The sequence below is a fragment of the Manis javanica genome, chromosome 4 (genome assembly GCF_040802235.1).
Source record: "Manis javanica isolate MJ-LG chromosome 4, MJ_LKY, whole genome shotgun sequence".
NCBI classification, from domain to species: domain Eukaryota; kingdom Metazoa; phylum Chordata; class Mammalia; order Pholidota; family Manidae; genus Manis; species Manis javanica.
In genome coordinates, this window is record NC_133159.1 from 84,099,958 (window position 1) to 84,123,703 (window position 23,746).

Below are 23,746 nucleotides of genomic sequence, written 5' to 3' on the forward strand. Positions count from 1 at the left end.
CTTTAATATTTTAAATGATCCATAATAAATACCTATATATACCATTTCTAAGAAAAGTAACCAAATGGGACCAATAATCCCTCTAATCCTACTATCCATTTTCTTTCTTTTATTGGAACAGAAGATCCTAATATTACAATCCCTGTTTTTGGCTGGATCCTTTCCTATAATAGATCTACAAGTTTCTCCTGAGCAGAATTAATGTAAATCCTTATAAGACTCCTGCCCATTTGTAAAATGATTCTTACTTAAAACATTTACTCTTTTATTGTTGTTCACTTCTAATACACTACAGTAATGAATGAAAGCTTAAGGATATTAAGACTAAGAAATTTTATATTTTTCTATTTAGATGCTCCAGGAAAATTTGTAGAAAAATAAAATGAATCAGGAATTCTCTGTTCACTGAAGCAGTTGTATGGAAATTTATGGAAGAACCTTTGCTTGGAATGTCAGTCAGTCATTCTGATGTCTGTGTTCATGCCAGCTTAGGACTATGAACCACTTGGAAAGTGGAAGGGTCTTATCTGTGGGTAGAGAGATGAAAGTGCTATAACTAATTCCTAAATATTGCTTGAATATTGTATTTATGAGGGCATGAAAAAGATATGAACCTTTTGCACAAATTTCTATTTTATTATGGGAAAAAATAATGGTATTTCATTTTTGAAAATCCCATTTAAGCTTGTATTAATTAGTGAGGAAGTTAAACTATTCTAAAATATATGTGGAAGAGTAAGAATTTTCAAATACCCAGGTTAACTTTCAAAAAGCCCTAGCAGTCATTCTATTGGATATTATGACATGACACAAAGACCCAGCATATGTACAGAATCATTCTGTTGCAGATAATAAAAGTTAGACCATATCAAGGAACATACCATTACTTCTGTGATATTCAGTTCTTTAGAAGTCCAATTCATACTCAAGAAAAGGAGAATTAAGCAAGACTGTTTAAGGGGAAGAGTATATAATAATTTGTGAACATATTTTTAGAAGTACCAAAAAGGAAAATGAACAGATGGTACACAAAGGGAAAGTCCACATGACTAAGTAGCATATAAAGAGATGGTCAAACTTACTAGTCATCTGAGATCACATATTAGAACAACAAAGAAAAAGATACTTTACATGCAACTGAATGGCAAAAATTAGTAACTTAGATAATACCAAGTGTTAACAAGAAAGTAGGGCAAAAAGAATTCAATCACAAATAACTAGTGTGATTGTAAATTATTCCAGCCATTACAGAAAGCAAAATGTCAGTATTTAGTAACATTTCTGGAAGAACATATGTGCCCTTTAACCCAGACATCCCATTTCTGGTTATATATTTCAGAGAAATTCTCACTAATTTCAGAGAAATTAGTATGTAAGTGGATATGTATGAGGATATTCAACTCAAAGTTGTCTGTGCTGACAGAGAGGAATGTAAAATAGGTTTTAGTGTGGTGTATATTGGGCAACACTGAGATGAATTAAATTATATGTGCAAACAGCAGAATGCATAATCCTCAGAAAAGAAAACATCTTGGGGTTAAAAATATTGGAAAACTTTAAGTATTATATAATTTATTAGAAAGTTAGAAAGATAAATAGACAAAATGTTTCATATTTTAAAAGGATACTTGCATGGTTTGGGATATATATCGAACACATTATACCTGGGACTTACAGCTAATAAGAATGGTAGTGTAGATAAGAGAAGATGAGAAAAAATAAAAGAGAATTTGCATGTACCTGTACTAAAACTATGCAAAAACTTAGTAGAATGATTAAATAGACTTTGGCCACCTGAGATCCAATGAAGCATTCACACACATGTCCATACACAAAAACACTCCTATTCTTCACAAACACAAAACAATTTACATATCCGCTAATAGGATAGTATACTGAATTCAAGTACTATCCTCGTGATGAATATTATCCATCCATTAGAATCATGTTTATGAATAATTTCTCAAGATTTTTGTGGTGGTAAGTGAAAAAAATTAGAAAATTAGGCTTAGAGAGAAGATACATATAAAATATGTACATTAATACTGAAACACACAAAAATCATAGTAGAAATTACTAGAGTCTGATTTTTGTTAAATTATTTTCATCTTTAATCTTGTTTGTTTTCTAATCTCTTTTGTAATGAGTATTAACAAACTCATAATCAAGGAAACATATATTCCTTTGAGGTCAAGTGTCTCTTCTATAAATCTTACATTTTCATCAGCTTTATCTCCAGGCATCACACCAGGTTCTCATAATAAAGATCTGAGATGAGATAAGGATCCCCTCATGGCATCCTTGTGAAATATGCCCAGAGTCTTCTGCACAACAAAGGCTTACTCTCTAAGGGGTAAGAGCTTAGTGGAGCCTTACCCCAGAGACATGAGGGAAAGGCATTCATCTCTCTACAACTCCCTGGGGTCTTCCTTACTTCTCTCAGGATGAGAGGAGCTATATAAGAAGAGACACTGTGAAGGTCACAGCCTAGAAACAAAAGTCCACAGAAAGACTGAGATTTAATAATCATATGATTATAGATTGTTCTTCTCTCCCCATACCTTACCTTCTTATCAAAAGTGCTCCAATTTAACACTGGAATAAGCTTCAGAAAAAGATCAGTCCTGAAAGAAATGCAAGACAAAGACTGTCTCTGAGAAGGTTTAGAGAAGCCAAATGCCAAAAGGGGAAGCAAAAGTAAAGACAATAGAGAGATTTGAAGGCTTTGCCACCAGTTACAGAACTAATCAAACAAAGCTCAATTTTTATGCAGATTAACATAAATCCTCACTCTAGAGACCTTTTATCCCAATCGCTATTACCCAGTGTGATATATACAATTTGCAACAACAAAAAATTACAAATCATGCAAAGGGAAGAAAAAACACCGTCTGAAGTGCCAATCACATATTACAACCAGATTCATACATGACACAGATTTTAGAATTACAAGACAGGGAATTCTAAATAACTGTGAACAATACGTTAAAGACTTTAAAGGAAAAAACAAATAACATAAAAGAACAGATGGGAAATGCAAGCATGGCAGTGGCAAATCTAAGAAATAATCAAAATGAAATGGAAAAAATAAAAAATACTAGAAATGAAAAACATCATTGATAAGTTCATCAGTAGACTCCACATGGCTGAGGAAGGAATCAGTGAACTTAAAGATGGGTCAGTATAACTTCCCAAATGGAAATGAGAAGTGAAGAAAATAAAGAAAAACAAAACAAAATAAAATGTTCACAAATTGTGGAATAATTTCAAAAGCTGTTATGTGTAAGTGGATTAGGAGAAGAGAAAGAAAATAGAGCAGAAGAAATATTTGAAATATTTTCAAAATTAGGACAGAAACCAAACCACAGATACAGGAGACTCAGAGAATACACAAGTATAAATTTAAAAAAAGAAATGCCAAAGGAAAAAAAATTCATCAAGGCACATCACATTCAAACTGTAGAAAACAAAGACAAACAGCACATCTTATAAGGAGATACAGAAAAAAAAATACTGAAAGATGAATTGATAAGAATCATAGAATTATTGTCAGAAACCATGCAAAAAGAGAATGGAGTAAGATATGTGTTGAAATAAAAATCTCAATAACATATAATACAACATCCAGAAAAATTATCTTTCAAAAGTGAAAGAGAAATACTTCCTCAGACAAAGAATGCCTGCGAGAATTCATTGCCAGTACAGAGAACTGAAAGATGTGTTGATTTTCTTCACACAGAAGGAAATTATATAGGTTAGAAACATGAATTTATATTTAAAAAAGAAAAGTACAAGAGAAGGAATAAATGAAGATAAAATACAATATTTTATCTTTCTTATTCTTTTTTGGTATTCACTTTTAATTATATAAACCAACATTTCAAATTTTTATGGACAACTGAAGTTATGTCTCTTGCCATTCAGAAAAAAAATCTTTGAGTGATTTTTATTTTTAGTGATATTTATAACCATAAGTGTATTTCTGATTTAAAATATTGATGTGTTTTTATTTTTTATTCAGGTATTTTTGGCATATAACATTATATTAGCTTCAGGTGTCCAATATAATGGTTCCATATTTGTGTACAATGTGAAATGATCACCACAATAAGTCTAATTACTGTCCATCTCCATACAAAGTTATAAAAATCTTTTTCTTCCAATGACAAATTTTAAGATGTGTTCCTAGAAACTTTCAGATATGAAATAAAATATTTTTACTACATTCACTATGCTGTACATTATATCTCCAACACTTACTTATTTCATGAGTAGAAGTTTACACTTCTTACTCTCCTTCACCCATTCTGGCTCTCTCCTCCTGCCCCTTTCACAACCACCAATCTATTTTCTATGAATTTTGTTCTGTTTGCTTTGAATTTTAGATTCCACATAAAAGTGAAATTATACAGTGTTTGTCTTTGTTTGACTTATTTTGCTTAACATACTGCTTCCAGTTACTCCACCCATGTATGGCATATATATATACATACATATATATATACACATACCACACTTGTATCCATTCATCCACTAATGGAAACAAGTTGTTTCCGTATCTTGGCTATTGTAAAAAATGCTGCAGTGAACATAGGGATGTAATATCCTTTTAAATCATGTTTTAATTTTTTCAGATAAATACCCAGAAATGGAATTACTGAATTATCTGGTAGTTCTAGTTTTAATTTTTTGTGAAACCTCCATACTGATTTCTATAGAGGCTGCACCAATTTTCATTCCCACTAACAGTGCACATCCTTCCCAACACTTAATTACTTCTCTTTTTGATAATAGCTGTTCTGACAGGTGTGAGATTACATTTCATTGTCGTTTTGACTTGCATTTCCCTGATTATTAGTGATGTTGAGCATCTTTTCATGTTCTGGTTGGCCATCTGTATGTCTTCTTTGGAAAAATGTCTATTCAGACCCTCTGCTCATATTTTATTTGAATTGTTTGCTGTTCTTATTAAGCTTGACATGTTATTTTAATGTTTTGGATGTTAACCTATTATCAAATATATGGTTTGAAAATATGTGCTCCCATTTAGTAAGTTGCCTTTTCATTTAGTTGATGGTTTCCTTTGTTGTGCAGAAGCTTTTTAATTTGATGTAAGCCTTGTTTATTTTTGCTTCTGTTGCTTTACTGTTGAAGCCATATCCAAAAAATTCCTTACCAATGCCAGTGTCAAGAAGCTTACCACCCATGTTTCCTTCTAGGAGTTTTATTATTTCAGGTCTCACATTCAAACCTTTAACCCATTCTGAGTGAATTTTTATGTATGGTCTAAGATAGTATAATTTCATTCTTCTGCATGTGGCTATCCAGTTTTCTCAACACCTTTTATTAAAAATACTGCCCTTTCCCTGTTCTTGCCTCCTTTATGGTAAATTAGTTGACTGTATATGCATGGGTTTATTTCTGCGCTCACTGTTCTGTTCCATTGATTTATATAGTTATTGATATGCCAGTATCATACACTTTGAGTTACCATAGCTTTGTAATATAGTTTGGAATCAAGGAGCATGCTGCTTCCAGCTTTGTTCTTTCTCAAGATTGCTTTGGCTATTTAGAGTCTTTTGCAGTTCATTACACAGTTTAAGATTGTTCTATTTCTATGAAAAATGCCATTGGAATTTTGATAATTATTGCATTGAATCGGTAGATTGCTTTTGGTAGTATGGACATTTTAACAATATTAATTTGTTCAGGGCTTGGGTATGGAATACATTTACATTTATTTGTGTGTCTTCTTCAGTTTCTTTCATTAATACCTTATAGTTTTCAGTGTACAGGTCTTTCACCTCCATCGTTAAATTTATTCCTAGGTATTTTATTCTTTGTGATGCAATTGTAAATGGGATTATTATCCTAATTTCTCTTTCTAATAGTTCATTGCTAGTGTACAGAAGAAGACCATATTTCTGTATATTGATTTTGTACCTCACAACTTTAATGAATTCATTTATTTCTTCCAACAGTTTATTGGTGGAGTCTTTAGGGTTTTATTTATATATGAACACACACACACACACATACACACACACACAATCATTTCATCTGCAAATAGTGACAGTTTTATTTTTTCTTTTCCAATTTGTATGTCTTTTATTTCTTTTCCTTGCTTAATTGCTCTGGCTCGGACTTCCAACACTACGTTAAATAAAAGAGATGAGAGTGGGCATCCTTATCTTGTTCCTGATCTTAGAGGAAAATCTTTCAGTTTTTCTCTCTTGAGTATGATGTTAGCTATCCTATCTGTAGGGGACAAACCTTGTCATTCAACTTTGCCTCAGCTCTTGCTCTCGAACCTTTGTGATTGTCTGAGCAGCCCGCTTTATTCTTGATAGGGTGCAGTTGAGAGTGTGTCAATACTGGCCAGTGCTCCTAAGGGAGGGATCTCAGTCAGCATCTACTTTTAGGCTAACTGGAAGACATATCCTCAGGCTGGAGCTTTGAAGTATTGAGATATATATGGTCCTTTAGGACCACAGTTTCAGTCACTGCTGATCTCCAGACCACAAAATCTGGAGGTGTCCTGTGGGTGACATTTGCAAATATTGGGGCTCCAGATACATGTATAAGCTCCTTTCTGAGAAGTCTCTTTGAGCTATAGCAAAGTCAAGAGAGAATACAAAGATGGTATTCCCTGGCCATTATTCCCTGAGAGCTTCTCTGCAGTGTAGCCTCTAGATATGTGCAAACCTGAAGCCCACCCCCCAACAGGGCTCCAGGACAGGTAACTAGGCCTTTTACAAAGGAAGACCGGGGTTGTGTTTCAGTCTGCTGTCTGTCCAATGCCCTTGGGGTGGTGACCTGACACTCTCTCTCTTTCTCCAGCTTGTTCTGAAGGGCCCAGAAATATAATCTCCACTGGCCAGCCCAGTCACGAGAGACATGGGAGAGCAGTTGTGGACAACTGCTTCTAAGCAATAAATGGATTTCTCCTACTTTATTTCTCCCCTTGACTGACTTCAGTTTCAAAGGTATTTTGCCCCAGGGTTTGCCCCCCAGAGTTACAATCCCAGAGTATAAATATCCATGATTCCATACATTAAAAAAAATAACAATTGGAAAAAATAAAAAGGGCAAAAATAGACAAATCTCCCTTGAAGAGGAGTCTCCAATAATTTATGTAATACTCTGATGTTAAGAAAGTAGAACATAACTGCCCACTCCTTAAGGGTGAGGTTCACATAGACACTTGCTTCCAAAGAGGCCAGCATGGAAAAGGGAAAAAAAGTGACTTGGCAGCAGAAAAATATGACAAATGCTACCTTAAACCAGTTGATCAAGGTTAATATCAACAATAATAAGTCAAATTGGTAGTATGTACCTTTGATATGAAGTGACAAGAATTGTGTTTCACCTTTGTGGTGTTCCTCCCAAACACACATTACCCAGTCTAATCATGAGAAAGACATCAGATAAATCCCAACTGAGAGACAGTCTGCGAAGTACCTAACCAGTAATCCTCAAGACTGTCAAGGCCATCAAAAACAAGGAAATTCTGAGAAACTGTCACAACCAAGAGGCTCACAAGTAGACTAAATGTAATATAGTATTATGGGTGGGGTCCTAGGGCAGAAAAAGGTCTTTAAACAAAAACTGGGGAAAGTGAATAAAGTATTGACTTTAATAATAATAAATGTACTGATATTGTACCATACAATATGATAAATGTACCATACAAATGTAAGGATTAAGAATAAGAGAAAGCTGTGTATATGGGAGCCCTCCAGAGTATTTTTGCAATACTTCTTTATATCTAAAACAATTCTAACATAAAAGGTTTCATTGAAAAATTAATAAAGATTTCTGGAATTTTTAAGTTATTCATTATTTTTGAAACCTAGATGATCAAAATACTACAAATAGTATATTATTAACAGTTTAGGTTTTTTATAGGAAGTTAAGGGAAAATTGTTTCAGAACTTGTGGCTTGCATGTAAGGAAAATCTACCAGTAGGTATCAGAAGTTTCTAGGTGTTCCCAGGGTGGTACATGGGAAGGAGGAAAGAGTAGCTGTTAGATGAGATAAAGCATAGGAAGATAAAGTGAGAGAATCAGGGTGAACTTTAAGAAAAAAGGAATATTATAGTGAAATTTCCTTGCGTGGAGTTTGGAATTTGTGATCTGGCTGTAACAAAGATTATGTCTATGACTTACCATAAGGAATGTTTTTTCCTGGGCCTGAGATTTCTTGAACCATAATCTTTATGTCAAAGGACTGATGTGTGAGTCAAATGAAATCCTATTAATGCAGCACTGGAGTTAATTGTAATGATTATCATAACATTAGCAGGCACAGCTACCTTCACATAAATACATATTGTATTCTGGCATTTTACATATATTCTTTCCTTTTCTTCTCACAAGTTTCTTGTGAAAATGGTAGGTATCATTGTTCCCATTTTTTTTAATAGGAAACCTGATGTTTAGAAAATACTGAAGTCACACAGTTAGCAAATGCAAAGCCAGATGAAATCTGACTGGCTTCCACATCCTATACTTTTCATGAGATTAGAAAGTCAACAAAAATGTAAAGTACAAGGGCCTCATATATGAGGGACATAAGAGATATGAGTGTTCATAGAGCAAAATACAAGGAATCCAGTCCACTAGATTACCTACAACACACTTCTGCTTGACTATGGGAATGCAGTGAGTATAGTATTCATGGGACATATTTATCTAATTTATATTTTGCACAGATAAATGTTAAATTTTGTGTATGTGTTTTGAACATTCACCAACTACTGATGCCAAATTAGAGAAGGCAACCCAGAAGCATGCTTACTTGCTTATACTGTAAAGATTTATACTTTATCATTTCTTCATTTGCAAGTAGATAATTGAGAGGCTCTCAGTGTTAAATTGTTTGCACTCTGTTAAGTGATTTGATGCTGATGGGCCCCAGATGTCCTGAAAATGTTCCCATACCCTTGATGGCTCCCTCCATACACTCATTATTGCTTTAGCATGGCTGAACATATTTACAAATTCTAGGTCACCATCTGCAAAGACGTTATGTTGTGTCTATTTCCAATAAAAAGTGTACTCTTATATATAATGAATAATATGATACTCTTTGAAAAATATGATAATATTTGAGTATAATGATCATCAGTGAATCTTTGTGGTTAGGAATCCCGACATAGGTGTTAGACAGATCTGCTGACACTCCTAGCTTTACTGCTACTAGTTGTGTGACTTTAAGCAAATCACATATTTTTTTCTGAGCCTGTTTTCTCATCTGAAAAATAGAAAGAATAATGCCTCTCTAGGTTATTATTAAAATTAGGTAGGAATTATGTCAAGGGGCCAGTGCTGAGCACATAGTAAGTGAGTAATAAATGATTGGTTTTATTAGGCAACTAGCATAGTAATTTTGTAAATGTTGAACAAATGCATTTTAATTTCTCTGCAAAGCATGTTTTCCTTAAACTACTTACCTCTGAGGTCAATCCATTTTCCTCAAGAAAAGAAATGGATGTGAAAGTCAGAAAGTATATAGAAGTGATTTTTAACTAAATTTTTTTCAGCTCCCACTTAACATAACATGCTTAACTGTCCAGACTGCTGAATCTAACATAAAAGAGATTCAAATATGAAGAAAAACTAAGAGAAAGTCTACTCATTTGGAGTCTGGGAGATAGTGGGGAGAGGAGGTAGTGGGAGTGGGGGCGAGAGAGGGTATGTTCGCCCCCAGCAGCAGCTCTCTGAGAAGGCCTAGCCAACCAGGTGTGCAGGCCCACATAAAGAAACCTGGGGCAGAGCCGTTAGGCTGAGGAAGAACTTCCAGCTTAGCTTTTTGAGCTGCCCTGGACTCTGTGGTGTAAATGGGAAGCAGAGGTTACCACTGCCTCCTCTGAGTGGAAAGCCAGTGAGCACAACGGGTGACCCTGAAGCAGAGGCTGGGGTTTCTGTACCTGGTGAGAGGGCTGAATGGAAGATGAGATAAAAAAGATTCAGGTGGTCCAAGAGTTGCAGAGGAGCTGAGACAAGAGGTTCCACAGCATCAGAAATGACAGACTTCTGTCACTAGTACCCATAGGATAATCAACAACCAGGTAGACAAGGGGCATCATATCTGAAACCCGAAAAGCCAGGGATACTGTTCCTGAAGTCTGCTGCTCTCCCTTGGCCCTGTGGTGCCTTAGCCTCACATATTCTCCTTGATCCCTAGATGCCATCTGGAAGAGGAGCTAGGAGAAAGGAAGAGGAAACAGAACTACGAGGAGCAAAGACTTTGCTCCTCCTTTAGACTGAGCATGATCTAAAGGAACAGCTTAATTGTATAGATCAAACTAAATTTTAAAACAGATAGAACCAAAGGTTGTTTCTCTCCTTCAATATCCGGTGTGTCAGGGCTCAGAAAGAAGGTATATTAGTTAGACTACCCTTCCAGGTGTTAGTACAAGTAAATATGAGACTCCATTCCATCATCATCACCATTATTAGTGTTATTAGTGTTCTAATACTAACACCCCCAATACTGTTAACCAGACCACCTCCAAGTATACTATTCCAAGACATAGTGATTGGTTTGCACTGAGAACCCTCTCACCCACTCCTTACTCTTCATATTTAGGATTTGGCCTTTCCTTGCCTTTGGCAATAGAATAGTTTTTAATCTCTACAATCTCAACAAAGCTTTCTAGTACAAAATGGATCAAAGCCACATACTTAGTCTCTTAGCACCAGGTACTGACCAACATAGCCAACTGTAACTGTAGAGAGTGCAAATTCCTAATCCATCCATAAGGACTTACAAATATCATTATTAATGTTTCTGACTTCTAACCTCTAAAGGGGTATTGAAAATTCCTGTCCTTTCTGTGCATTTTTCTAGATGGTCTGTGTAAGTGAACGGTATCTAGACAATCATCAAAGGGCTTCCACGCATGGGCAATAAATTTTGAGCATAACATGAGAAACCCCATTCATAGCTCTCACCCTGTGTGGGGACACGGATACATATAGAAAGTCAGAGAGCCACCAATCCACATGGAAAATCCATCTATGAGGATTCTTTGCTAAAGGATGTGGGCATAGTGAAAAGCCTGGGTTTTCAAATGCCAGCTGGGCTGCTACCAGTCTGATTGGGCCATTTGCCCAGTGCCCTCTGTGCTTCCTTCATTCAAGTTTTGCAGGAGTATCAGTGAAGTAAACTGACTTTGACATCAGGAATCTTATAGATACAGGCTTACTTAATGCCTCAAGTGTTTGGAGATCATTTGACCAGTAAGATACTTCAGCCTTTCAATTTTGTATTAGTTCTATGGAGTGCTCTACTTAGTCAAGGAAGCTGATAAAACACACATACCGACTTCAGATCACTTCTACATATTAACATAATAATGCAATATAATAATACATAATAAAATGTATAATGCATAATATATGCTGTAACATATATACTATAAAGTAGATAATATTATTATATATAATATAATATATTAATAATAATGCCTACTTTAAGACACAGAGCTCTGTTTTTGGGATACACAGGTAAATAAAGCAGAGCCCTGGTCTTGAAAATCTTATTGGAGACCAAGTTATACCCAGTGAAGCTGGAACCAAGGCAGACCCATCATGTGAGAACTGAAGCCATGAAGGACCTGCTGCCAGGCGGCATGGCAGCTGGGGAAGAAATGTCCTTGCACTCACAGCTGAGCTTCTGTTCTCCTGCTGAACATAAACAGTTTTACAGAATAACAGAATCAGATCTTTCCATGATTGTGGTAAATCAAGACAGACACAAGAAAACTGCACAAGCATGTGTCTACAGAAGCAAAAAAATACTATCTCCACCACAAAAATAGACCAGATATCCTCCTATCCTTTCTAATATGAATGTGCACTACTTCATTACCAATCAGAACTTTGGCTTCACTCCATTCGTCTCACCTTCTAAATGAGAAATAATCATAGAATTACCTCTGTTTTCTCTTGGCATCCAGTGCAAAATAAAGCTCCACTTCTTTTAAACCTACCCCAAATGACCTAACCATAGATGAATCCAAAACAAGTCATTTCTAACACCCTTTTACTGAGATGCCCCATAAATTAATAATGCAACAAGTCAGTAGACCCTACAGAAGGGAAACAGAGGTGTGTTCCCGGTGGTCTCTGGTTAAAGGAAAATAATACCACTTTGCCTCTTTCTTTTTTTTTGAAATTTATATCATCATGGACTCTCAGATATATAAATGTAGTGTGAACTCAACTGTATGTAAAAAACTTACAATAACCTTGATATATTATACATCCTTTAATAAACACTCATATACCCAATAAGGGATACCCTTCATTTATTATTATACAAATAACCATACTTATAAATAAATTATTACTTATATTGAGCCAAAATCTACCATTCATTAACCCTATCAAGGTTCTGCTCTCTTAACTCATGCATAATGAGATGAATCTCTTTTCTATGTGACATAGATTCAAATATTTTAAGACAGCCATCGGGATTCCTCATGTTTTCTCATTTTTGGACGCAATATCATCAGTATATCAACTTTTGTTATTTTGATGATTTATCATTTCTATGAATTACACACTCTATACAATCTCAATCATTCTATAAACGTACCCTTGTTTGTCATTGTCCCTCTTATAGAGTGTAAGCCATAACTGAGAACAGTATTTCAAGCAATGACTAATCATTGTATAGCCTATACCTTGGTTTGGATATGTACCTTCATTTATTGCTTCAACCTCAAAGCACATTACATAATCTAGCAGCTTTACCACATTGTTGAATCCAGTAGATGGATAAACTAAATTCTGGAGCCAGACTATTTATCTTCTCATACAGGCTCTGTGGTTTATCAGCTCTGTGACACTGGGCAGTTATTTAAAATTTCTATGCCTCAGTTTTTCCATTAGTAATTGGGGATAAAAATGATAACTACATCATAGGGTGGTTGTGATAAGTACAAGTAAAACAGCTGCAAGAGTATTTTTCACAAAGTAAGTGTTATGTAAGGATTTTCTCTTTTGGTTTATTGCTGTCTTTGAAATACATGTTTATAGCTCTAGTTTTGTCTGTCCTGAGTTTGTTTGTGCCTTTAAATCCTATGCATTTAAGTTTATAATTGTCCCTAAAGAATTTTTTAGGTTTTGCTCATACGTCTGTCCTTTTGAGGAATTCTTAACTTGGAACTTCTAACCTACTTTATACAATATCCATCTCAGTTTTATGTCATCCCAAAATGAGATAAGTTCTTCACTGAAGACAATCAACATATACTTGAATAGGAAAGATTTCAGGGCAGAAGGCTCCAACATGTCCTTAGATGTCTCCCTACAGATTAATGGAATTATTACCAATACTCTTAGCAAAAGGTCATCATAGAAATCATGAATATACAGATATTACAATAACCCAGCTCACATTTCTTCATTTTTTTCAGGTATTAGAAATTCTGTTAAATGAGTTTCTGAAATCTTGACATAGTCTTTAACATAATTCTGAACCAATATCTAAGAATACTATTAAAAATAATCTGTTCATCTGGCATAACTTAATCACAAATTTTCATGCTGTCACTTTTTAAATCTTCATAGATATACCACTTTATCATTTTGTAATATTTTCTGTCACAACATCAAGTCTACTGGCTCCTCAGTGTCACTAACTTTATCCTGTTTGTGAAAATCAAGACAATATATGCTAATCTTCCCCATAGGTATTATTTGCCATAGCTTTTCATACATCACCAACATTGCTTTATCAATTTCATCTGAACTCAATAAAAAATTGGTAAGCTCTTCATTGAACTCTATGAACAAATGCTTGAACAGGAAAAATTTGAGAACGGATCCCTTTGACATCACCAGACCGCAGGCCCTTTGGGGATGGCCTTTCATATCTAAATTTAATCAACCAAGCATTCCAATTCGCTGTGTTCCAGGTCAGTGACTTTCAAACTTTTTGGCACTGATTCCCACTAATACGCTTTACACTGCTCTCTCTTCCATTATCTTTTACACACACACACACACACACACACACACACACACACACAGCATGCTTAATTTTACTATATGATACTTCCTATCCTGTTGTAAAAAAATGTGTGCCCTACATCCACTAAAAAGCCACAATCCATGGTTAGAAAGACACTGCTCCTAACATTGCATCTTTTTCTGACCAAAACTAATATAACACTAACTATCCCTATAAAACTGGCTGGAATTTTTCCTCATCAAAATTGGCTGAACTGTGCCACAGTAACAACTCCAAAATCTCACTGGCTTAAAACTGCAATGGTTTATTTCTCAGTCTTCATGCGTGGCAGGCTTCTGTCATCCTCATAAAAGGACTAAGCTGAGGGAGGTTCCCTTTCTGTGTTACCATTATTGCCAAGTAGGAAAAAGAAATACCTCAAGTTATCAACCAGTTCTATAATTTCCCACTTGGAATCGTTGCTGTGAGTCAGTCATGTCCACACTCATTTTATTTGCCAAAGTAAATAACATGGATACCTGCAGGTCAAAGAGATGGGAAATATTTTAACTTACCAATTATTTTAACTAAACAGAGGTGAAACAAAAATTGTGAACAGTCTTAATGACTACTGCAATACTTGTGATTAAAACTGAGTACAAATTCTCAATTCAATATATATCTCCCATCCGGTCAAGACATCAAGCTTGCAGGCCAGGATGCCTGGAGGTGGCTCATTGCTCTCTGTGGTCTCTGACTCTGTCTCCTGTGTTTTGCCTTCTCCATTATCTCTCCTGGTCACCTCTGAAATAAAGATTATGCCTTAATGGTTGAAAAGTCAGAGGACATCATTTGTCAAATTCTCTTTTAATATAGGCTGTCTTTTTGATAGTATGAATTTCGCAAAAAATTTGCTCCTTACCTACTTATTACAGTCAAATGTACATGCAAAATCATCACATCCATGACTTTTATAACATAATTTTCATTGTTACTGTATATTTTTTGTTTTCTCCATGTCTACCCATCATGTTTCACTCTCTTTAAACACACTGTAAATTTTAGTATCTTTCCTCTAGTCAGTGTTCTTTCAGCTAAAGGAATTAACTGATTGCCAATATTATAATTGGTCTTTGCTCTGAGATTAACTGAATTAATGGATTTTAACAATGGGAGTGAGAAACATATCTTTGAATTGGTCCTCCTCACAAGGCTTAGTTTTAATAGGCCTTCATTGCCCCAAAGCATCCTCAGTGTCACCTGTTACCTTTCAAACCTTTTGAATATGGTGAATTCTGCACTCTCAAACACCCTTCATCCCTACCTGTAAGCCAGACAATGCTTGTTGCACTTAGCTTGTTTCGGTAATGCCTTGTCAAACGCAACCATGACTAACACATGCTGACATTCTCTTTTCCAGTTTCTTCTCCTAGAACTCCAAGTTCACTAGGTACTTGTTAGCCTTCCAAATTATTGCAAGCAACAGGTTTAACAAATATTTCATGACTTATTGCAGGCAACAAGTTCAACAAATATTTTGTGACTTCATAACATAGATCACCTTCTTTCCAGTCTGCAATAATAGATGCTTTACTGACAGTCAACAGAACAGTGAGCAAATGCTGTGTATTTGAGTGCATTTATGCCTATGTTGTGGCAAAATTCTAAGGCTGGTAACCGATTTCCGAATCATTCAGTAAAGGCCATGTTAGGCCATAATGGCTTAAAACTACAATGGTTTATTTTTGACTCACCCTATGTGTCCTCACAGATCAGCCAGGACTCTGCTCCAGTTGCCCTCTTTGAAGTAGCAGGCAAAAGGGAATCCATCCCCATGTTTCACAATTGCTAAGGTAGGAAAGGGGGGACATAAATATTGTGTACTGGCTTTTAAAACTTTGGCCTAGAAAGTCATGTGACAGCATCTAATTTCAAAGGAGGTAGGGAAATGAAATCATAATATGTGCCCAAAAGGAGAGCATATAAAATATTTATGACTATCACTTTATATGTCTGTTTCTAAACATACATGTGTGTATTGTGCTGAACACTGCCTAGGTCATTGCATTTAGTTCTCAAAATAATTGTGTAAATTGGAAACCATTATCCATTTTTTTATTATGTGGAAAGTGAGACTTGGCAAAAGGGAAAGACACATACTAGTAAGTGACAGAGTCAAATATTGAAAGTGGGTTTGTTTTTCTCTAATGTTGGTGCTCTTGGTCACTTAGAGTGGAAAAAAAAGCAAGTTAAATTAGGGTCACCAGACCTTGGCTCTCCTCTCTGGAGGTAGTTACTGCTTCACTCCTCAGGTATGAGATGCTTGTAAAAGATCCTCTTCATCCTTTTCCAAATATCTTCGCAAATGGTATTGCTCACCATCCCCTCTCCCAATATAATATTAATGAGATTAGGCTAAAGTACTGTAACTAATAGGTCCTGAAATATTTCTCACAATAATAGAACTGCATTTCTCATTCACATAATAGCACAGGTTTTTATTTCTGTTTATCAAATGACTGTTATCTAAACATTGACTTAGGCATCAAACTTCTATATTGTTGCCCTAGAAGTTGGACTGTCATCTGTATTCTGTGGTAGAAGCCTCAGCCAAAGCTAGTTACCTCAATTCTGCTGGCAAATATTAATCATATGGCCATATCATGCTTTAAGAGAAGCTAGACAGTATCATCCTTAGCTGGGCAGCTGCATCTGATCTGTGACTCTATAACTAAAGAAGAGGATAATGGATTTTTTAGACAGCAAACCCTAACACATGCACATGCACATAAACACACACACAAACAAATACACCCACACATATATTCATTCTGTTCCATCAAAATCTGTCCCCTTCGATGTATATCACATTCACTGCCTCTTCTGAAAGATTTTCCAAGGCAAATTCTCATATTCCAATTTTAGAAATATCTTGTAAAGTCTCTATTAAGTGGGGCCTCATGGTCAAGAAATTTGGGAAATGCCAGTTTAAAGAAAGGAAAACAGGTGTCTTCCCAGAGGATTTTTCACAGCTTTTAAATATTCAAGAAATGAATATTATATGTAGGTTTTCCCTCAAAATAATAGAACACTGAACTTTATTGAAGGACTGCTTTCTCATTTAGAGTTACTATGGTGCCTGGGGCATGTTTCCAAACATGGGTTTAGAGGAATTTAAAACTCTAGCAAGCTTGAATAAATCAGCATCTGGGTTAATCCCCAGCCTTAAAATGATAACATATAGGGAAAAACTTCTCCACCTCTATGTAAAACTAGTCTTCCATATACTTATGTCTGCTGTTTTGCAGTAGGTCACTCTGGAAAGAGGTGCCCCAGAGCCCCAACTTTCTGAACTGTGGTATACCTTCTGCTCTGACAGATGGGGGCCTGACAAGCTGTTGCTGCCATCAATACAATGCAAATGTGAATTCTCTTTACAACTTTTTAACAGTGTTCTTTTATAGCACCAGAGGCTTGGTCTTAGGCCTGTCAGGAGCCCTACCAAAGGAGTGAGGGCTTCATTTCTGTGAAGTCTCCACCCCATTCTGTGCTCTCTGTCTGGAGCCAGATAATAAAAATAATCCTAAAAACAAACAAAGGATTTTGTTTACTGGCCAAATTTCAGATCAATAGAGCAGCTGGAAAGGAGCCAAGATTCAGATGCTTGCCTGGTGCGGGAGGCTGCAGATCATTAAAGATGAGCAGAGCTCCAAAACACCAGCTTGACTGGCGAGACCGGCTGCGTGGAGGGGCCAGAGAGTGAACGTTCCTGGAAACCATTACCACCCTCTCCATGAATAGTGTGGGTAAGGCCCTTTGCAGTCACCTGCCAGGGCACCCTGGGGGCCCGCACTGAGAGGCCTATTTGGCCCCTCTGGGAGACTGATAGTATGTTCCACAGTGCTTGGGAGCTGAGAGCTTGTCAGAAACAATCCATTTACACAGCAGCACTTAAACACAAAGACCTAGGGTTCTTTTCACACTTACCATGCCTGGAAAGAGTTGGCAAATAACAGTTTAATATCTTGAAGCAATTGTTAAAAATCATAGCTTATAGCCTATACTGGTGTTTAGCACATGCTATTATCAATTTGCTAGAAAATGGCAATCTCCAGGTGGGGATAGATTATTTCTTATTTGTCAAATCAATGTATGAATAAATGTATAAATGAATAAGTAAAATCTATTCTGAAGCCAAACTGTAATTATATAAAGGGATAGATTGAAAATCCATGCCTGTTAGTACTCAACCAGACTTATCTGGTTGGTACCCCTTACTTTAACCAAACATTAAATTTCAAAATTAATTATTGACATACCAAAAAAAAAATGTGGAAGCTGCTTACAAACAAGTTGTTTTCTTTACAAAGGGATCACTGCAAGATTATTACATTTTATATAAATTTTTAAATTTTTATACAAATTTATGAAATTTTTATATCAATTTTTAAACACTGAGATGTAATTACACAGAGAAAAACACACTGTTTTTAAGGGACCAATTTGATGAGGTTTGGCAAATTTATATAACCAAGTAGCCAACACACAAATCAAGATACAGCAGGCCACCTGTATCTGTAGGGATACATCCAAGACTCCCAGTGGATGACTGAAATTTCAGATAGTAACAAACCCTGCATATACTATGCTTTATGCTTTTTCCTATACATATATACCTATGATAGTTTAATTTATAAATTAGGCACAGTAAGAGATTAACCATAATAACTAATAATAAAATAGAACAGTTATAACAGACTATAATGAAAGTTATGTGAATGTTATCTCTCTCTCTCAATATAGCTTATTGTACTGTACTCACCCTTCTTGTCATGTCATGACATTTTAAAATGACTGCATGAGATGGAGTGACATGAATGACATAGGCTTTGTACGTAGCATTAGGCAACTATGGACATACTGATAATACATCAAAAAGAGGATCATATGCTTCCAGTTCATGGTTGATCATGGATAACTGAAACTGTGGAAAGCAAAATTATGGATAACGGGGAACTACTGTATAGGCCATTTCCATTCCCCCAGAAGGTTTCCTCATGCCCCTTTACAGTCTTGTCACTGCCACCCTACAACAGGCAGTCACTGTTCTGTTTTCTATCCTTGCATATTAGTTTTGACTGTTGTGGCTTTCATGTACTGGAATCATACACTATGTAGTCTTTCATATTTGGTTTTGTTAGTTCTTTAGTTTTGTGACGTTCAATAATGTTACTGGATATTTTTAGTATTTCATTTTTTATTGTGTAAGATTCCACTGTGTGACTATTTATATTCATACAGTATTCCACTGTGCATGTATCTCCCATTAATGGACACTTGAATCCATTTCCTGGTTTGGTTTATCATAAATAAAGCTTTTAAAACACTCTTTTATTTATTTTTTATTAATAAAACTTAAGATCTAATTGACATATAATAATTATATTAATATTAGGTTTGCAACATCATAATATATGCCTATATTGCAACATGATTACACAGAAGTTTAGTAAATATCCATTACCACACATAGTTACAAATATTTTTTTTCCTTGTGATGAGAATTTTTTAAAAATTCTTGTATAAATATTCTTATGAACATGTTTTTATTTCTCTTAGATAAAAACTTAGGACTGGGATTCCTGCCTTAAAGGGCAGGTGTGTGTTTAACTTCAAAAGAAACTGCCAAATGGTTTTCCAAACACAAATCAAGATACAGCAGGCCACCTGTACCTGTAGGGATACATCCAAACCCGTTGGCTGTATGAGAGTTCATACTGATGCATAATCTCAACAATAATTCCAGTATTCAATTCTAACAGTTTCAGCAACTGTGAAGAGTAGCTCATTATGGTTTTAATATACATTTTTCTGACAACTAATGATGTTGAATGCCTTTTTGGGTGCTTATTGGCCATTGATGCATCTTGTTTTTAGTGAAGAGGTTTTTTTGGTTTTTTTTAATTAAGGTATCATATACAATCTTATGAAGGTTTCACATGAGCAACGTTATGGTTACTACATTCACCCATATTATCAAGTCCCCCCCTAACATACCGCATTGCAGTCACTGTCCATCAGCATAGTAAGATGCTATAGAGTCACTATTTGTCTTTTTTAGTAAAGAGCTTTTTATGAAACACATCTATAATAAATAGTCATTTTAATATTTCTAGGACATAGTAGGCATTCAATAAATGTTCACTGAATTAAATAGGAAGCTGTTCTAGTATTTTTCAAAACATGCTCCGATTTAAAAAATTTTTTCTATCAATATTTGTCAATATATAAACAGACATACTTATGAGTAATTTAATAGTAGGTATGCCCTCTGCCATTCATGCACCATCAAAATGGATTCATTCAGCATCTTGACTGGTCCAAGTAATATATGGCACAAATAAATCCACAGGTATAACTCACAGCAATGAAGGAGTCAATGCTAGATATTCAACACAGAATTGAGGAGAAAGAGAATGAACTTGACTATGAAAGATCTAAATCCAAGCCCAAGCGCTGCAATTCCTAAGCTGTGTGAATCACTTAACCTGCCTAAGTCCCAGTTAATCATCTGCATGACAGGCATGAAAATATCATCCCAGAGATCAACGATGAGAAATCAATTGCATTAATGTGAAGAAGCATAATCCTGGGCTTACTTAGAAGAAAGGGTGTCCTGAGACACAAAGTGTATAGAGAATGCTCGTGCTCATCTGACTATATGTTCCTGGTAAGCAAAAAGACTGAGGGACTCCAGAATTACTTTGAGTGCCTCACATGCCTCACATGTGTTATACTTTTAAAACAGATAATTAAGAGCATTTATTACCAATGATAATATTGTACTAGTTCTTCAGGTACAGGTATTTTTTGGGTGAATAATTAAAAACAAACATTTCTAAAACTTAACAAAGCCTATAGGAAACATGTAGTGATTGGTACACAAAACCTATTTATGATGAAGCCCATTCAAACAAACATAAATAATACAAAAGTACAGTAGTTGTTGACTAGTATAATTATAGTCACTGACTCAAATATAGTTTTTACTTGAATAGTTACACCCTCACGAATCAACATTTAAAAGCCAAAAAAGTATATATTTTTATGAAAGTGAAACAAACTTACTTTACAAGCTGAAAAAAAGATACTGATCTTAATTAATTTCCACAAAGTTATTGTTGTAGAGCATAAATACACAGTTCAGCCCCCATCTTAAAATAAAGCCCCTTCTTATAATTCCTGCCCAAAGATTTTTCCTATACTTACATAACAAAGTAAGAAATAATAATGAGAAGATAAAGTGTTTATGATTTATTTACTGGAGGCAAATTTATATTAATCACAACTTTGATTTAACATTTTGATCATTTTAGTATTACCACAAATGTTTTTCTTCAGATTATGAACATTTCTTCTTTTAATAAATGCATTAGGAAGCAGTTCTGAGCTAAATATTGCTTTTGTTTGTTGGGAGAGTGTAAGATTTGTTTTCAGATATTTTTGTTTACATAAATAACAAAAAGCATAGCAAAAGTGATTTGATTATATTATAACCACATAAAAATTTAAATATTTATGTATACAGACATATATAGTTAAAATTTACTGTATTATAAACTATATTTCTTGAACATTTATGTCTGTAGGTTTTTCTGTTTGTTTTCATGTTTTTCCTACTCCAAAGATAATCTTCTAGCAAGACCTTAGCCATGAACCTGAATGCAAACAGAACAAAACAAAATTTGGTGTGTGTGTGTGTTTTCATGTAAAGAACTAAAAGACAATTAGAAAGGAAAAAAGGAATCACTTCTCTTCTCAAAGCAGGTAACGAACTATGACTAGGAAGTTGCTATAATTCAATGGTAAGTTTGAATTTTCATTGTTTGTATGACATTCAAAGAGTTCTATTCATGGTTTATATAATGTTTTAGGTGGATTATGTTTTTTATACAACTGTATTACTGAAAAGATAGATGTCTATTGACATTTGGAAACCAAAACATTTTACATATTTTTTAAGTAGTTTACTGTTTTAAATGACTCTGGTGCAAGTTCTGTCATAAATCACATGAATCTTTGTAATATAAATTATTTCTTCCTAATTCATCTTAAATTCAGAAACTTGAGTTCCCATAAAAGTCTTAAAAAGTAAGTGCTAAGTCTACATCTTCCTTCCTCCATGTTGTCCAATAAGCCATGATTTGTATTATAGTAGTGTGCAACATTGTGTAATTTTTTATATTACCCATGTAATAAATAGTATCCATTAGTTTCTGTATATATTTGTTACTGTTCCTCTAAAATTCGATTTATTCCTTGTATTTTGGGGAGGAAGGGCCAGAGTATAATTAGCATAGGCTTGGAGGAAAATTATATTTATTTAAGCCATGTTTAATCTTGTTGACATGTTTCAAAATACATAAGAAAGTTAATTTGAAAATTTAGTCATATTGGATCTTCAACTTCTAAATGTAACCCATAATTAGAATATTAGGATTAGAAGCCAAAAGAGGGCTTCATAAATTTCACAGAATCCCCTTTAATGGAAGTAATGAAAGGGAAAGGAGAAGGGGTAATTTATGGGACAGACTGGGGAAATGGGAAAGATATTGTAATTAAGAAATCCAAATATCAGGAGATGGTTTCTGTGGGTTATTCTATCTACTTGAAGGCATCTGCTAACACTAGTGAAAAACAGAAATATGTAAAAGGACTAATTAATGCTTGCATCTTAATTAACATATGTGTGTACAGACTGAAGGAGATAGGGCCATATGCAATGCAAAGGGCCTGGGAAAATATCCTGTGGTCAGAAGAAAGAAAATCAAGTCAGGGTTTCTTAAGACAGATTCACTGGGGTAGATGCTTACCAAGACTGTCAGCAGGAATCCACAAAAGCAAATACAGATAAAAAACAATGAATGTCAAGATGCCTGAGCTGTTCCAACTAGTAGTTATCTTGGCATAAGAGTGGAGCCCGGGACCAGAAGCCGACAGCAGGAAGATGTCCAAGCAGCTTGGCTGGCCAGTCTGTGTGCTAAAGCCATGAGGAATAGGATTCTGAGCTTGAATTATATACCAATTGGATGCAAGTCAGCAATGACTGACCGTACTCCCAGGCTATTTTACTAGACATGCAGACTTACCATTACCTCAAGATTCCTGTAAAAAGTTGCTCCTATTTACCCAAGAATATTTCTCTAGCTTTGCCAACTTAACTGTGCCTTGACTCTCCATACACCTACTCTTTGTACTACCAGTACTTGGCATTCCCTTGATTTGCCTTAATTTAATTTGGTTACTCAGCTCCAGTCTGTCTATTTCATGACTGACTCAGAATTCCTAGAGGGTGCTTTCTCTTGTCCCTAGACTCGATGCCAAGAAGCTGCAACCCAAGTATTACATATCTGTGCTCAGATCTAACACTGGATACCACCAGCCCACCCAGCCCTTTATTTAAGGAAAATAATTAATGATGGATCTGTTTACTTGGTTAGAAATGGCCTAATTAAAATTGAGCCTACAGTGTAAACATATCAGCTAAATACCAAACAAAACTTCAAAAATCAGGGATGAGAATTTCTGTGGTGCAAAGAATTATACACACAGTATTTCATTCAGTCTTTCAAATGGTACCACAAGGAATTATTGCGTTTGTTTTGTAGGTTTGAAATTTAAGCTCAGAGAGAGTAAATAGTTGAATATAGGTTGTGAAGCTGCTAAGTTGTGAGCTCAGTAGAGTCCACATTTATTTCATATAATGAAATTATCGTTTGC

At 35.1% G+C, this 23,746-nt stretch overlaps 1 long non-coding RNA gene across 1 annotated transcript in view; it reads left to right on the forward strand.

Annotated features, from left to right (window-relative positions):
* Window positions 1–17,908, forward strand: part of LOC118974024 (uncharacterized) — a 358,703-nt gene extending 340,795 nt beyond the window's left edge. The window contains exons 3-4 of the long non-coding RNA XR_005063611.2: window positions 15,738–15,819; window positions 17,592–17,908. This is a non-coding gene — a long non-coding RNA (uncharacterized lncRNA). The remainder of the gene's footprint in view (window positions 1–15,737; window positions 15,820–17,591) is intronic.
* Window positions 17,909–23,746: the final 5,838 nt, after the last annotated feature.